Genomic DNA, 15,888 nt, shown 5'->3' with positions numbered 1-15,888 from the left:
TGATCGGTTTACCCAAAAGTTGAAGCTTTGGTTTTGCTGGTCTATGCTTCCTAGAAAAAACCACCATCTCTGTTTTCTCCGTGGAGAATTCGATCCCTAGCCCAATGGCCCAGGTTGAAAAATTGTTCAAAGTATCTTGTAAGGGTCCTTGCAGGTCGGATTCGTTTGATCCTACGACAGACACCACTCCATCATCTGCAAGTTGTCTTAGGCTGCAATTTTGTGTAAGGCAATTGTCGATGTCGCTTACATAGAAGTTGTACAAAAGGGGGCTTAAACATGAGCCCTGGGGGAGGCCCATGTAAGAGACCCGACTTACTGCCGAATCTCCGTGAGAAAAGTTCAAATGTTTCTCACAAAGCAAGTTATATAACATATTATTCAATAGAGGCGGCAGACCCCGAGAGTGTAATTTGTCTGACAAAACCTCTATTGAAACAGAATCAAAGGCCCCCTTTATGTCCAAGAATACTGAAGCCATTTGTTTTTTTTCGGCGTAAGCCATTTGAATTTCTGAAGAAAGCAACGCAAGACAATCATTCGTCCCCTTGCCCCTGCGGAACCCATATTGTGTATCTGAGAGTAGGCCATTCGTTTCAACCCATCGATCAAGGCGAAACAAGATCATTTTCTCCAACAATTTCCGTATACAAGACAGCATTGCTATTGGGCGGTACGAATTGAAGTCGGACGCGGGTTTTCCGGGTTTTTGAATAGCTATAACTCGTACTTGTCTCCAATCATCTGGAACAATATTATTCTCCAGAAACCGATTGAATAAATTCAACAAGCTATGTTTCGCCACATCAGGGAGGTTTTTCAGCAAGTTGAACTTAATTCTATCCGATCCCGGAGCAGAATTGTTACATGAAAGCAGAGCAAGAGAGAATTCTACCATCGAAAACTCGGAATCAAGATCGCATCTATCTTGTGGTATATCTCGAACAATTTTTTGCACAGGAGCGGAATCAGGACAAACCTTCCGTGCAAAATTAAAAATCCATCGATGTGAATATTCCTCGCTTTCATTGGATGAAGAGCGATTTCTCATGTTTCGAGCCACTTTCCTTAATTTTTTCATTGACGTTTCTCGTGACAAACCTCCCACGAAATTTCGCCAATAAGCACGTTTTTTCCCTTTGATCAAGTTTTTAAATTGATTTTCAAGGTCCAAATACGTCTGAAAATTTTCAGGGGTTCCACGTTTCCGAAAAGCTTTAAATGCATTCGATTTTTCTACATAAAGCTTGGAACATATGCTATCCCACCATAGATTGGGAGGCCTTCGACGAATAGTGGAACCTGGGATGGGTTTCGTTTGAGCGCGAACCGCGCTGTCATAGATCAAACGAGAAAGGAAGTTATACTCCTCCAATGGAGGTAAACCATCTCTGAAATTGATGGCTAGAGCAATCGTGTCTGTATATTTGTTCCAGTCAATGTGTCTTGTGAGGTCATATGCCATGTTTATAGATTCAGAAGAATTCGACCCAATGGTGATGGAAATTTTGATTGGCAAGTGATCACTACCGTTGGGGTCCTGGATTACATTCCACTTGCAATCTAACGATAGTGAATTCGAGCAAAGCGAGAGGTCAAGAGCACTTGGTTTAGCAGGAGGTTTAGGAACACGTGTTGTTTCCCCAGTATTCAAAACGGTCATATTGAAGCTGTTACAAAGGTCATATATCAACGATGAACGATTGTCGTCGTACTGTTCCCCCCAGGCAGTTCCGTGAGAGTTCAAGTCTCCCAAGATCAATCGTGGCTCAGGAAGAAGTGAGCACATGTCAACAAGTTGCTTGCGGCTAACCGCAGCTCTCGGAGGCCAATACAAGCTGACAATACAGAGGTCTTTTCCTCTGATGTTTGCATGACAAGCAACAGCTTCAATCCCTCCAATAGGTGGAAGGTCAATTCGAAAAAATGAGTGGCACTTATTGATCCCCAATAACACCCCTCCGTATCTGTCATCACGGTCCAAGCGTATAATATTGAAATCATGGAAAGAGAGATCATCTCGCGAAGAAAGCCAAGTTTCGGACAGAGCAAAAACATCACAATTGAACTTATGAATTAAAAATTTGAATGTATCCAATTTAGGGATAAGACTACGACAATTCCACTGTAAAACAGTGATATCTCCGACCTCTCTATTTGAATTAGACATCAAGAGAGATAATCATTGCAAGGAGGGGCCATGTTTGCATCAATTGTTGCAAAATGGTCTTTAATACTGGAAGCATTGAGATGATAATGGTTCTGATGGAGTCGGAAACATTAAAACACTTGAAGATTTGATCCAAAAGGTCAGACAACTTTATAAATCTCGATTGGGAAGTTGAGCTGGACGGAAAAACAGGGACAGTTGGGGTTTTTGATGTTCCCTCGAGTGCTGGGTCGTTCGAAGGTGAACTATTCCCACGGAAGCCAGGAGGAACCTGATTTTGCTTGTCCGCTGCACTCGATTTTTTAGGCAAGCTAACTGGGGGTATCACCGGGGGGACTTGTTCTTGAACTTTGGGAGTGGTCACATTTTTGCGCCGGGGATTCCCTTTGAAAATAAACGGTGTGCCCCCGCTAGCTGTGTCCGCTTCCACATCATCAACTGGCAACGTGGAAAAGGTATTGTGTGTTGAGATTGGTTGTTGTTGTTGTTGGGCCAGTGGAGAAGCGCCCTTTAAAATTTCCGCAAAAGTGCGCTTCGAGCGTTCCTTTAAAGAGCGCTTCTGTTTCTCCCAGCGACTCTTGTAAGTTTCACAAGCTGAGAGCGCGTGTGGGGATCCTCCGCAATATGGACACTTATGCTCAGTCGCACTGCAGGATTTCCCCTCATGTTGCTCTCCGCAAGTGGCACAGCGCTCCTTGTTGGCACAATAATCTGAAGTGTGACCAACTGACTTGCATTTGTTGCAAGTCATGGGCTTTGGCACGAAGATTCGCACAGGTAGTCTCAATTTGTCCACCATAACGTAGTCAGGGAGGGCGGCACCAGCAAAGGTGACTCGAAACGAGTCTGACGGCGTAAATTTAGTTTGGTCCCCATCATGGGAGAGTTTCCCGAGTTGACGACAGTCCAAGAGGGAAGTCCATTGAGGGAAGCTTCTTGAATTTGCCTTTTCCTTCTTTTTTTATTTGTTCACTCGTCAGACCCGTTTCAGTTATCACCCCCTCAATTTCTACGTTATGGGAGGGTATAAATGTTCTATATTCGAGAGTGAAGTGTTGGTCAGCAACAATCTCGTTTGCGTGTTTCCGTTCATTCACGACAACCCGCAATTTGTTCGGTCTAACCCTGCGAATTTCAGATACAGAAGTGTATCTGGCCAGATCTTTCATGATCTGAATCACGTTAAGGCTTTTTCCTTTTGGTTTTGGCCGGAGGAAAATAACCCACGGGCCAGTTCCAGGTGCATCTTCTGGATAAACTCTGACACGTGGAGCGGAGACAACAGAGGGAGAAGACGAGGACGAGGACGAGGACGAGGATTGGGTTGGATCGGAAACATCAGAAGGGGGAAGCGAAATCGATGATGGGAGAGGGGGAGTGGAAGTAACAGTGGGTTCAGAAGGGAGGCTTGCTATTTTCTTAGAGGGGGGCTGGAAGGATGAGCAGATTCGTCCCCAGAAGAATTATCTTCTTTTTGAGGGACTCGTTTATGTTTTTTCCCAGATCTTGAATGGGATTCATTATCGGAGATCTCCATCTCTGGAGATCCTCCATTATTCTCCATTTTACAAAAATTTTTGTCTTATTGACGTAGGACTACGTCTAACCGGAAGATATAGGGGGTGAAATGGAAATCTAGGCACTGAACAAGTAGGAAAAAATGCAAGATTTGGAACGCTTATAACTCGAGCATTTCTCAATAGATCGCAAAGGTTTTTGCATCAATTGATAGGAAATATATCTACGCATCTATCATAACGAATAACATTTCATTTTTGTTGAGATAAATAATTGAATAATTGTGAAATATCAAGCATTGTCAAAATGCACTATGTGCCCATTTTTGATTGGTCCATTTTGTGCTCCTCAAATCATACCGACCAAAACGGGCAACCAGAGCAGCAGCGAAATAGAATGAAGCACGATTGGAAAGGAAAAAGAAAAAAATGAACGAAACATTGGTCGCAGTCTCACACATGCGTAATTCTCGAGCCAGCCAGTCAGCTTAAAAATCCCCGCTCCGCTGCCGTAACGATTATTCTCATCGAAACCGTACACCACATCGTTTCGCATCACATCAAATCAAAAAACCAACCCAAGCAGCCATGTCTGGAAATGGTAAAGGAGGAAAAGTGAAGGGAAAGGCAAAATCCCGCTCGAACCGTGTTGATCTGGAGTTCCCCGCAAGGGTAGCTAGGCCGAGCGCGTTAGTACCAGTGCACCAGTCCACCTAGCCGGCGTTATATAGTTTCGGCCGCCGAAGTGATCGAGTTAGCTGGCAAAGCTGCTCGCAACGATAAGAAAACCCGCATTCGGAACAGAACACATTCGGTTCGGGGGACATCAAGACAACAGGCAGTTGCAGCGAGTGGCGAGTGGCAAACGCAATCGCAAAACGGCATCAGGTAGCAGAAGAAAAAAGTTTGTTTTTTATACAAACTGCTTTGGTGGCATATCCAGAACAAGGCGGCATCGAGGGCGTTCGAAATGGTTTTGACGTGGGACTACGTCTAACCGGAATATATGGAGGGTAAAATGAAAACCTAAACACAGAACATGCAGGAAAAAATGAAAGATTTCGAATGCTTATAGCTCGAACATTTCGTACTGGATAGGAGAGATGTTTGCATCACTTGATAGGAAATATTTCTACGCATCTATCGCAACTAACAAAATGTTGTTTTTCATTAGATAAACAATTGAATAACTGTAAAATATTAGGCGTTATCTAAACGCCCTAACTGCATCGTTTTGATTGGCCCGATTTACGGTTTCCCTAACACAACCATCAAAACCAAGCAGCCTTGGGGAAATCGGCATTGCAAATACATGAAAGTAGGGGGACTTTTGTTCTCATCGAAAAATGTTCCCTAACACAGACTTTAAAACCAAGCAGCGAAATCGGCATTGCAAGCACACGAAAGAGCCTAGAGGCGAGTGAACTGAAAAGTTTAAACCCTCTTAAAGCCAAAAAGAAGAAAAAGAACACACGAAAGTAGGGGGAGCTTTTGTTCCCACCGAAATGTGTTCCCTAATAGAGATTTCTAAACCAAGGTGCCTGGAGAAATCGGTATTTCAAATTCATGCAAGTCGGGGGTATTTTTGTTCCGACTGGAATGTGTTTCCCTAACACAGACTTCAAATCCATGAAGCGTGGGGAAATCGGCATTGCGAATTCATACGATTGAAATGTGTTTCCCTAACACAGACTTCAAAACCGAGGTTTCTGGGGAAATCGGCTCTGCAAATAAATGCAAACTGCGAGTACTTTTGTCCTCGCTTGCCTTTGTGCAGAGTGGAATATGTCTGTCCTAACATGATCTTCTAAACTTAGGAACCTGGGAAAATCGTGCAGCCACTAGAAGCGAATGAACTTCCCAGTTTCAAGCAAATTCGAGATTCGAGAAGTATGTACACTTTTGGGATGTAAACTTCAGAGGGAAATGTAAAATAAAATAATCGTTTGATAATTTTTTTTTTGTCTTTATTGGAAAGATTTTCAGCCTTAGGCTGGTTCATCAAACGTTTGATAATTCTTCCGTACATATATTTTGTTCTAGTCATCATACCAAACGTAAAAGGTCCGTCATTAAATTTACTTGTAACGAAGAACAATCAATCACAATAAATGAATTGACTTTACACGGCATTTGTTCATTTTTTTCACTCACAGAGCAAATATATTGAACTCAATTGAATTTGGAAACTGTTTCATTCAATCAAGAATTTAATCAATACAAACGAATGATTGCTAAGCTAAGGTAGTTCCACGTGAACCTTTTTTTTCAAAACCACGAGTACTAAGTTTTCTAAATTGGAACCATTCCATAAAACAAGGCGCTTTTCAGGGCCATTAAACCTTCCAAAAAAGAGTATAGGAAATACAGTTCAATGTTTTCTAAAACATTATCCAAAATAATAATAAAACACAAATTGATTTTTTCATAATTTGTTTGCCAGGATATGATGAGTATGTGAATTTGGAAGTTGTTCTGAGCTTATTGATAGTTGGGGACTTTCCTGATTTTTCAATTTTCACCAATTCTTAAATTGTTTCCAGATTGAAAGTACAGTAATTTACAATTAGTTCGACATTTAGCTAATTGGACGGACATGTAATGCAACTTATTTAGTTGGACATTTTTGTAAACATAGAGATCCAAATTATGACCCCACATTGAAAGTCGACACTGTACCACTGTCATCGCAAATGTTCAATTACAGGTTAAAATCGCCTCCAATGCGACACTGAGTGGCGCTTCGGCACGTCGCATTGAATGTAATTTACTGTACAACATGTCACAAAGCTGGATGGGAAGAAATTTTCCAACTGTGAAAGCTGTGGCGAGTGGCAAACGCAATTGCTAAACAGAAAGGTTTAGCCGAACAAGATGGGGATATCGAGTGATAACAAAACAATAAACTCTTTAGATTGAAGATAATTTTGTGATCCTGAAAAGGACCCTTTTTAGCCTGCATGTGAATCCAACGAGCGAACAAATCGTAATGAATGTATTTTTTTGCCATCGCTCCCTTTTAACGCTCATTCGTTCGTCTCGTTGGACTCGCCCCTCTGGCTGAGTCTGCCGATTTGTCTCTATCCTGTGAGTGTGTACCGCTAGAGTATAAAACACGCGGATCCCAAAAAAAATATCTTATTTTCTTTCAAACCGTAAACCCGTGTGGTTGTACGGCATCGGCATCGTGGACGTAACAAAGGAGGACAAGTTAAGGGAAAGGCAAAGTCTCACTCGAACCGTGCAGGTCTCCAGTTCCCTGTTGGTCGCATTCACTGATTGCTCCGCAAGGGTAACTAGGCCGAACGGATTGGTGCCGGAGCACCAGTATACCTAACAGCGATTATAGAGTTTCGGCCGTCGGAGTGCTCGAGTTGGCTTGCAAAGCTGCTCACGACAATCAGAAAACCCGCATCAAGAACAGAGCAGCTTCGGTTCGGCGCTCATCAAGGCAACAATTAGTTTCATCGAGTGGCAAAGTGTTTCTCCGGCACGTCGCATTAAATGTAATTTACTGAACAATATGTCACAAGCTGGATACGAATAAATTTTCCAACTGTGAAAGCTGTGGCGAGTGGCAAACGCAATAGCTAAACAGGAAGGTTTAACCGAACAAGATGGGAATATCGAGTGATAACAAAAACACAACACCAAAGGTTCTTTTCAACCCTCAACATATTCATAAAGAGTAAACAGTAAACTAATCCATTTTTCAGTTAGATAGGTAGGTATTCACGTAGGAGAAGAAAATAAAACAATATATTTAAAATATATATTTAACAAAAGCTGTCCCCTTTGTATAGTCCTACGTCACTCCGGTTATGTCCCCGACATTACCCACCCGTCTTTTTTTCTAATCTATTATTGATTTTAACAATAATCTCAAAAAAAAAATAACAAAACAAACAAACAACGTTCCACCGCCACACGGAAACAGCAGCCATCGACATCACCAACGAAACGCTGCGCCTACGAGGCGTGTTGCGACTGTCAGACGACAGTCGTCCACACTTGTGGGTACTACTAGGCGACGGATCATGTGGACACACGAAATGAACGAATTCGTGATCCGCGCCTATTACATCTGCACTGCTTTGGAGACGGACATGAGCGGTCGCCCTCGAATACTCGCAATGTTCGAGGAAGCGTATCCAGAGTTCGTCGGGAGGCTTGACCAAAACGCGATGAACGCGAGGCGTAGAGCGATTGTACGCAACAATATGCTCTCCCAAACGCAAGTCGACGAGATCAAGCAGCAGGTGCAGAGAGAACTAAGCTCCAGAACAAGCAGAGCAAGCGATGTGTCGAGACGAAGTTCAGTACGGCTGAGCAATTCATTCGCGAGTGGGGCACGCGAATCAGCACCAGTGGAGGCCACAGTACAACAACCCTCTGAGCCGGAAGATCCACAGCCAGATCAACAACTACTACGCGATCTGGTCTTCCATTACGACGAGGCGATCTCACAGTTCCGCGACACGGACCCTTTGTCGCGCCCCAGGATCCCGAAGTTGCAGCATTCCCGCAGGCTGACAAGTGCAGTAAAGCTCATGAACGAGCACGTTCTTCCGCTGCACTTGGTTGATGCTGAGAACATGAAGGAGCTGCAACTGAAAGTTTACTGTGCTGCTGTGGCGACCGCCAAAAGTTTAGGATACCGTATTAGGCCAAGAGGCGGACTGCTCCAACATCTCCGTGAAAGGCGTGAGCCTCCATGGCGAAGGAGATTGGAGCAACGGATCCTAAACAAGCGCGCCGCAATTGGAAGACTGATGGCGTACAAAAGAGGCAGCAGATCGGTGAAATTATGTCGCCAAGTTGCTGTGATCGTGCGGCCTACTGAACTTCGCCAGCTGGGAGCTCACCAGCTGACGGAAAAACTCGACACACTGGTACAGCAATTGAGCGTCCTTACAAAACGGCTGAAACGTTACTCTGACTCTGCAAAGCGCCAGGAACAAAATCGGATGTTCAGAGATAACGAGAAAGCGTTCTACGACCACATTAGCGACGAGAAGCCCGACTACCGCGAAGGTTTGCCAGATATTAGCGATGTGACGAACTTCTGGGCTGGTATTTGGGAGACCCCAGTAGAACATCGCGACGGGCAAATGTGGTTAAGACGGGAGGAGGAGAGTTGTGGTGAAATTGGAGAGATGCCAGCTATCATCGTCGGAGAGAACGATGTCCGCGAAGCCTCGCGGTACCTGAGGAACTGGGCAGCACCGGCCCCGATGGTGTCCAGAACTTTTGGCACAAGAAGCTGACCGTCGCACATCCAAAGATAGCTGAGTGCTTCAACAAGGTGCTACGTGACCCACACAACCTTTTCACCTTCCTCCTCCCGAAAGACAGCAACACATTGAACCCATCAAAGTACAGACCGATAACGTGCCTATCGAGTCTGTACAAAATACTGAGCAGCATAATTACCGCCAAAGTTTCTGCTCACTGCGAACAGCATCACATCATCGCAGAAGAGCAGAAAGGATGCAGGAAAAATACGCATGGCTGCAAAGACCAGGCCATCATCGACGCAGCCATAGTCGGCCAGGCGGTATATAACCAGCGGAACCTAAGTATGGCCTACATCGATTACAGGAAGGCTTATGACTCCATACCTCACTCGTTTCTCGTCCGGGTATTGGAGCTCTACAAAATTGATCCCGTCGTCGTTAGGTTCCTGCAGCATGCGATGAGGCAGTGGAGTACGTCTCTGCACCTCAGTGATGGGGAAAATGTGTTGCAGTCTAGAACGCTGCAGATAAAGAGGGGGATATTCCAAGGCGACTCTTTCAGCCCGCTTTGGTTTTGTCTGGCACTGAACCCCCTCAGTAGGACGCTCAATAGAAACGGTCATGGCTATAAAATAAGGTATGGCGACGGCGCCCACGAAGAAGTAACCCATACCTTCTACATGGATGATCTCAAGGTCTACGCTGATTCACGTCAGCGTCTAGGTGTAGCTATCCGGGTTGTCGAAGACATAAGCAGGGACATCTGCATGGAGTTCGGCCTTGACAAGTGCCGCTGTGTCCATATGCTGAAAGGGCAGCTTACCGAATCCGGAGGTTACGAGGTCTATGACGGCGAGTTCATAAGAGACATGGTTCGTGGCGAATCCTATAAATATCTTGGATTCCGACAGCTCACCGGGATTCGCCACTCCGACATCAAGACGGAGCTGCGAGACAAGTTCTTGAGTCGAGTGAACTGTGTCCTGAGGACTTTCCTCAACGCGGGGAACAAGGTACGCGCGATCAACACATTCGCGGTTCCCCTGCTGACCTTCAGTTTTGGTGTAGTCAAATGGAGCAAAACTGACCTAGAGGACCTTGAGAGGAGGATGAGGAAAGCATTTAAAGAGGCCGGAATGCACCATCCTCAATCGGCACTGGAGAGAGTTTCACTGCCACGCAAAGAAGGGGGACTTGGAATAGTCGACATATCTGCACTGTGTGTTGCCCAGGTACGACAACTGCGCGAGTACTTCGCAGAACGCGCCAACCAAAACGCGCTATACCGGGCTGTCTGCGCCGCCGACAGAGGATACAGCGCTCTGCACTTGGCGCAAGCGGAGTACCAACTCAACTGCAATCTGCAGACAGTGGAGGAGAAGATTGCAGCTTGGAAGCAGAAGGCAGTGCATGGTGCCCACCCCCATCAACTGGATCGGCCACACGTCGACAAGGCCGCATCTAATCTGTGGCTAACGCGTGGTGAACTCTCTTCAGTAGTAGAAGCCGGCATGATAGCCATCCAGGACAGGATAATGCCGACGAGAAACTGCAGGCGGTACGTCTGGCATCAAGACGTTGATGACATTTGCCGGATGTGCCATCAACCAGGTGAAAACATAGAGCACATTATGGGAGGCTGTCCCGTTTTGGCCAACGCAGCCTACACCGAGCGCCACAACAACGTGGCCCGTATTGTTCATCGACAACTGGCGCTCCAATGTGCTCTACTGGAAGACAACGTACCAGACTACCGGTACCTGCCTGCACCTGTCCTGGAAAATGACCGTTTCAAGCTGTACTGGGATCGCACTGTTCTGACCGACCTCTCGATCCACCACAACCGGCCAGATATAATGGTTTACGACAAGAGCGACCGCAAAGTCACCATCATCGATGTCTCTATTCCACTGAACCAAAATCTGGAGGAGACCCACGATCGCAAAATCTGCAAGTACCGACCATTGGCCGTGGAGCTCAAGGAACTGTGGGGGCTAAGGGAGGTCCCAAGAATTGTTCCAGTCGTTCTCTCTGGAACTGGAATTGTCCCGAAGACACTTCTGGAAGCGCTAAAGGTGTTGAATATGGAGAAGGAATTGGCCGGCATCCAAAAGTCGGTCATCCTTAGCACCTGCGCGATTGTCCGACAATTTCTCGGTCAGGACTGAAACAGCACGAGCATGCAGATACGTGCATTCCGCAGAGCCTAGTCCCCCTTTGGCATTCAGAAGCCCGGGGGCAGGTGAAAATTCTGGCTAGGTTCGCCTAGTTAAGAAGTGAGATAAGTCTGAAATATAAAAACAAAAAATTATGATGATAATATTAAGCAATGAACATATGAGTTGAACAATAATATTAATATTAAATATGTGTACCTTAATATAAAAGTTGTTCCGATACTGCGCTCTACTGCCCTAACCAGGGAGAGACAGAGGCTACGCGCTATGGATCAACACAATAGCGCAAGAATAGCTCACACGGTCACGTGATGATAATTCCCGTTAACGACAGCCACACGATGGCGATCCCGTTATGCCAATGTTCAACAGCCGCCAAGGGCTGCAAGCTGCAAGAGCGCTGCTTCCTTTGTTCCACTTCACAAAAGGTCAATTCGAAAGCGGACAGCAATGACCTTCACTCGTACACTATACCAATCGCACAATAGTAAAAGTGGCAACGCACAATAACGACACTGAACTTTACTCGTCAAGAGTTGGATAGCGAATGAGTTTATTGTTTTGTTATCACTCGATATCCTCATCTTGTTCGGCTAAACCTTCCTGTTTAGTGATTTCTTTTGCGACTCGCCACAGGATTCACAGTTGGAGAATTTCTTCCCATCCAGCTTGGGACATGTTGTACTGTAAATTACATTTAATGCGATATGCCGAAGCACCACTCAGTGTCGCATTGGAGGCGATTTTAACCTGTAATTGAACATTTGCGATGACAGTGGTACAGTGTCGACTTTCAAAAATGTCCAACTGAATATGTCGCATTACAGGTCCGTCAAATTAGCTAAATGTCGAGCTAAATGTAAATTACTGTACTTTCAATCTGGAAGCAATTTCATTGGTGAAAATTGAATAATCGAGAAAGTCCCCAACCATCAATAAGCTCAGCACAACTGCCAAATTCTCATACTCATCATATCTTGGCAAACAAATTATGAAAAAATCAATTTGGGTTTTATTCTTATTTTGAATAATATTTTAGAATGCATTGAACTGTATTTCGTAAACTATTTTTTGAAAGGTTTAATGGCCCTGATAAGCGCCGTGTTTTATGGAATGGTTCCAATTTAGAAAACTTAGTACTCGTGGTTTTGAAAAAAACGTGCTTCATTGTATTTCGCTGCTGCTCTGGTTGCCCGTTTTGGTCGGTACGATTTGAGGAGCACAAAATGGGCCAATCAAAAATGGGCACATAGTGTATTTGGACAATGCTTGATGTTTCACAATTATTCAATTATTTATCTCAAGAATAATGAAATGTTATTCGTTATGATATATTTCCTATCAATTGATGCAAACACCTTTGCGATCTATTGAGAAATGCTCGAGTTATAAGCGTTCCAAATCTTGCATTTTTTCCTACTTGTTCAGTGCCTAGACTGCCATTTCACCCCCTATATATTCCGGTTAGACGTAGTCCTACGTCAAAAAATCTGTATGATTATGCTACCTGACATTCTAGTCATTACCTTTCAAGGTAATGGATTAGGCTTTGGATTAGGGTAGATATATTTATTTTCAGTTAGATAAGTAGTTTAAGTTGGGACAATGTAAATAATATGGGGAAGGTATCTTATAAGTTAGATTTAGGTATAAAAAAGAGCTAACAAAAAAACTAGAATAGTTTAGGCATGATTTTACAATAGGAATATGGAACAATCGGATAATGTGTATGATGAAAATCATTACAGAACTTGAAATTGCAACTTAAAGATGTAGACCCCTAGGTTGATCACTTGAAATGTAGTATTATATTATAATGTAAACCAAATTAAGAAATAAAAAGTGAAAAAAAAAGAAATCCACTCAGTTCTAATTGAACAGCGATTGGAGCATGTTGTCGCTGTTGTGGTGAAGCTCTTCATTTATCATGAAAGCGTGGATGAACGGTGTCACCAAGAGCCTGTTTGTGCACCTTAGGCCAGAAAGGAATCCATCAGGAGGAGAGTGATGCCACAAACGGTTCCCCGGGAAGATCTCGAAGCAGCCGCTACACACACATACACGCGCGGAATTCTTTCCGTTTGGATGCCATTCAACATCGAGAAAGATCCGGAAAATAATCTGCCAGTTCCTCTGGCAATTTAAAAATACATTCATGTGAAAGAGTTTATGTGAATGTTTTCTATCCATGTAACACTGTGACCAAATATTTTTCAATTAAGTGTTATTAACAGATGGTTATCGAGTTAGCATAATCCACTGGTGGACTTCCAGTATCGAGGAAAATGTGGAAATATCCAATCGTTACTGAAAATAATCTGCCAGTTCCTCTGGGAATTTAAAATTACTGTGTGAGTGTACTTACTGCACAAATAGTGTTACAGCAACTTAATGATCAACGCATACATTACGCTGCTTTCAATCGACAAGCGGTAGTCGACTGCGTCAGCGACAACCCATTCCGTCGAGCACAGAAAGCGCCGCCATCATTGTTCCTCTTTCTCATAATCGACGGCGTTAAGGTAAGACGTGCTCCTCAATGGCTTACAGGAAGTTTGTTGATTGATTCCCGGCTAGGCTCGGGATTTCACATTGGCGATCCTGCCAGCCCATTTTTTCGCTTTACTTGAACGTAGAAGAACCTAGTATATGTTCCAAAAAATATTTATTTCGCTCAATTGCAAAACGGAATCAATCAGCATCTTTGATGGTACGCCATTTTCATTTTTTTCGCATCTCCGTTTACTGTGCTATCGGTGCTCCAACATGCCCACTATGTGGCACATAAGTGAAAAAGTGTTTTGGCAAAGAAATACGGTAATGTCCAAGCATACAGCTCAGTTAAGGATCGGAAAACTCCTGAAAATTTGTGGCACAGTAAGACCACAGTGTTTCAAGTGGCACAGTAAGACCACATTGTTCGAAGTGGCACAGTGAGTCCACGATGTTCAGATATCTTCCGGAATTAAGGTTTGCAAAGATCAAAGTGGCACAGTAAGTCCACCATGTCGGAGAATTCCTGACTTTGATAGTCTAAGTGGCCCAGTAAGACCACGGTACCCAGTAGAACGTTTAAAAATAAATCGTGCGTATGTACTTATGACTCTTTAGGTGGCATAGTAAGACCACAGTATGTAACCTTATTTTACGTTCATCAAAAATATCATTGGCACAGTAAGACCAAAACAATTATTTGGAAAAGCAAGAATCATCGTTTAGTTACTGTGGCATAGTAAGACCACAGAAATAGCTTACTTGCAATGAAGCTTTTTGTTACGTCAATCATAAAACGAAACGTGTTTCTTTGTCAAACGTCAAAGCAATGGCTATCATTTTTTTTTTTTTCTTTCGTTTTTCAGTGGATCATAAAACATTTCAATAAATAACGAATATTGTTCAACATTTTCCGAACACCACAGATTGTTATCAAAAACAGGAAAATCTATTAAAATGGCAAGCGAAGGAAAATATGTGCGAGCACCACTCGTCTCGGACAACGAGAGCAGTGATGATGACCATAATCCCGAGACTGCATATGACTATATAGCTAACACGAATTTCGAAGTAGGAGACCACATCACACACAATGAGGAAGGCGCCAAAAACAACAACCAAGCTGGCGAATCGGTAAACTTTTGTGAAGCAACTGATGAAACTAACAGAATTTCACCAGTCAACATTGTAAGTTGCACCACATATAGCACCGACGATCGCCTTCAGAGAGTCGAGAACGTACTTGCGGATATCACAAAGGCAATGGATTTTTTCCGAGCGAAGCCCTCAGCCAAAGACGTCGACCTGACCTGGACTTCTCCAATCACTCTCGCCAGCACCATTGATTCTACTTCGTCTCACATCCGGTGGGACAACATAAAGCCATTTCCAAATGGCGTGGCAGCAAACAAAATGTGGGAGGAGTGGAATCGTTACATTGAAAACTTTGAGATTGCTGCCACCCTCAATAATGCTAACGATCCAATTCGAAGATCACAACTTCTGTTTTTGTCTGTCGGAAATGAATTGCAAGAAATCATCAGAGCAGCAAAACTAAGGCCAAACTTAACAGATGCTGATTGCTACAATATCTTCGTAAGTAATATAAGAACCTATCTCCAATCAATGACGGATTCAGCAGCAGAGCATGAGGCATTCTCGAATATGAGGCAGGAGAAATCCGAGTCAGCTATCGCATTCCATGCTCGTCTGATGGGCAAAGTTCGGCTATGTGAGTACAGCCCAGCAGACCAAGAAAAATTCGTTCGAGCTCAACTTCTGAAAGGTCTAAGGAATAAGGAGTTGGTGAAGTCAGCTCGTACATACGCATATGACACGAAATACATCGTGCAGGCTGCAACTCGCGAAGAAGCTTTTCAGGCTGAAACAGCTGCCACAGAATCGCCCGAAATATTCGTAATGACCCGTGAACGTCAACAACCACGAGAACAAAGAGCCCATCGAAAGCGAGCTTGGTTCGATGATCGTAATAGGAGAACTCTAGCGAAGCGGCCCTACAAGGATGTACAGAAGCCTCGCCGAGATCTAAGCGAACATGATCGTCACTCTCGTTGTCCAAGATGCAATCAACATCCCCACAGAAGCTACCCATGTCCAGCGTTGAAGAGAAAGTGTAACTCGTGTCAAGAGTTTGGACATTATGCGGTTGTTTGTCGTAAATCGAATATCCAGCAACTTCGTATGGCGGACGATGAGCTTCCGAAGCGAGAGGATGATTTGCATGAAAGTCAGGTATAGTGTCCTTTATTATTTTAAAGTCGAAATATATTCTG

The 15,888-nt window shown here is 44.0% G+C and overlaps 1 protein-coding gene across 6 annotated transcripts in view; it reads right to left on the bottom strand.

Moving 5' to 3' along the window:
• LOC129775222 (3-phosphoinositide-dependent protein kinase 1) overlaps positions 1–15,888 on the bottom strand; it is a 94,950-nt gene that overhangs the window by 33,397 nt on the left and 45,665 nt on the right. The window lies entirely within an intron of this gene.

Source organism: Toxorhynchites rutilus, chromosome 3, assembly GCF_029784135.1.
Source record: "Toxorhynchites rutilus septentrionalis strain SRP chromosome 3, ASM2978413v1, whole genome shotgun sequence".
NCBI lineage: Eukaryota > Metazoa > Arthropoda > Insecta > Diptera > Culicidae > Toxorhynchites > Toxorhynchites rutilus.
The sequence above is the reverse complement of the archived record's forward strand: the minus strand, read 5'-3'. Positions and strand labels throughout refer to the sequence as shown.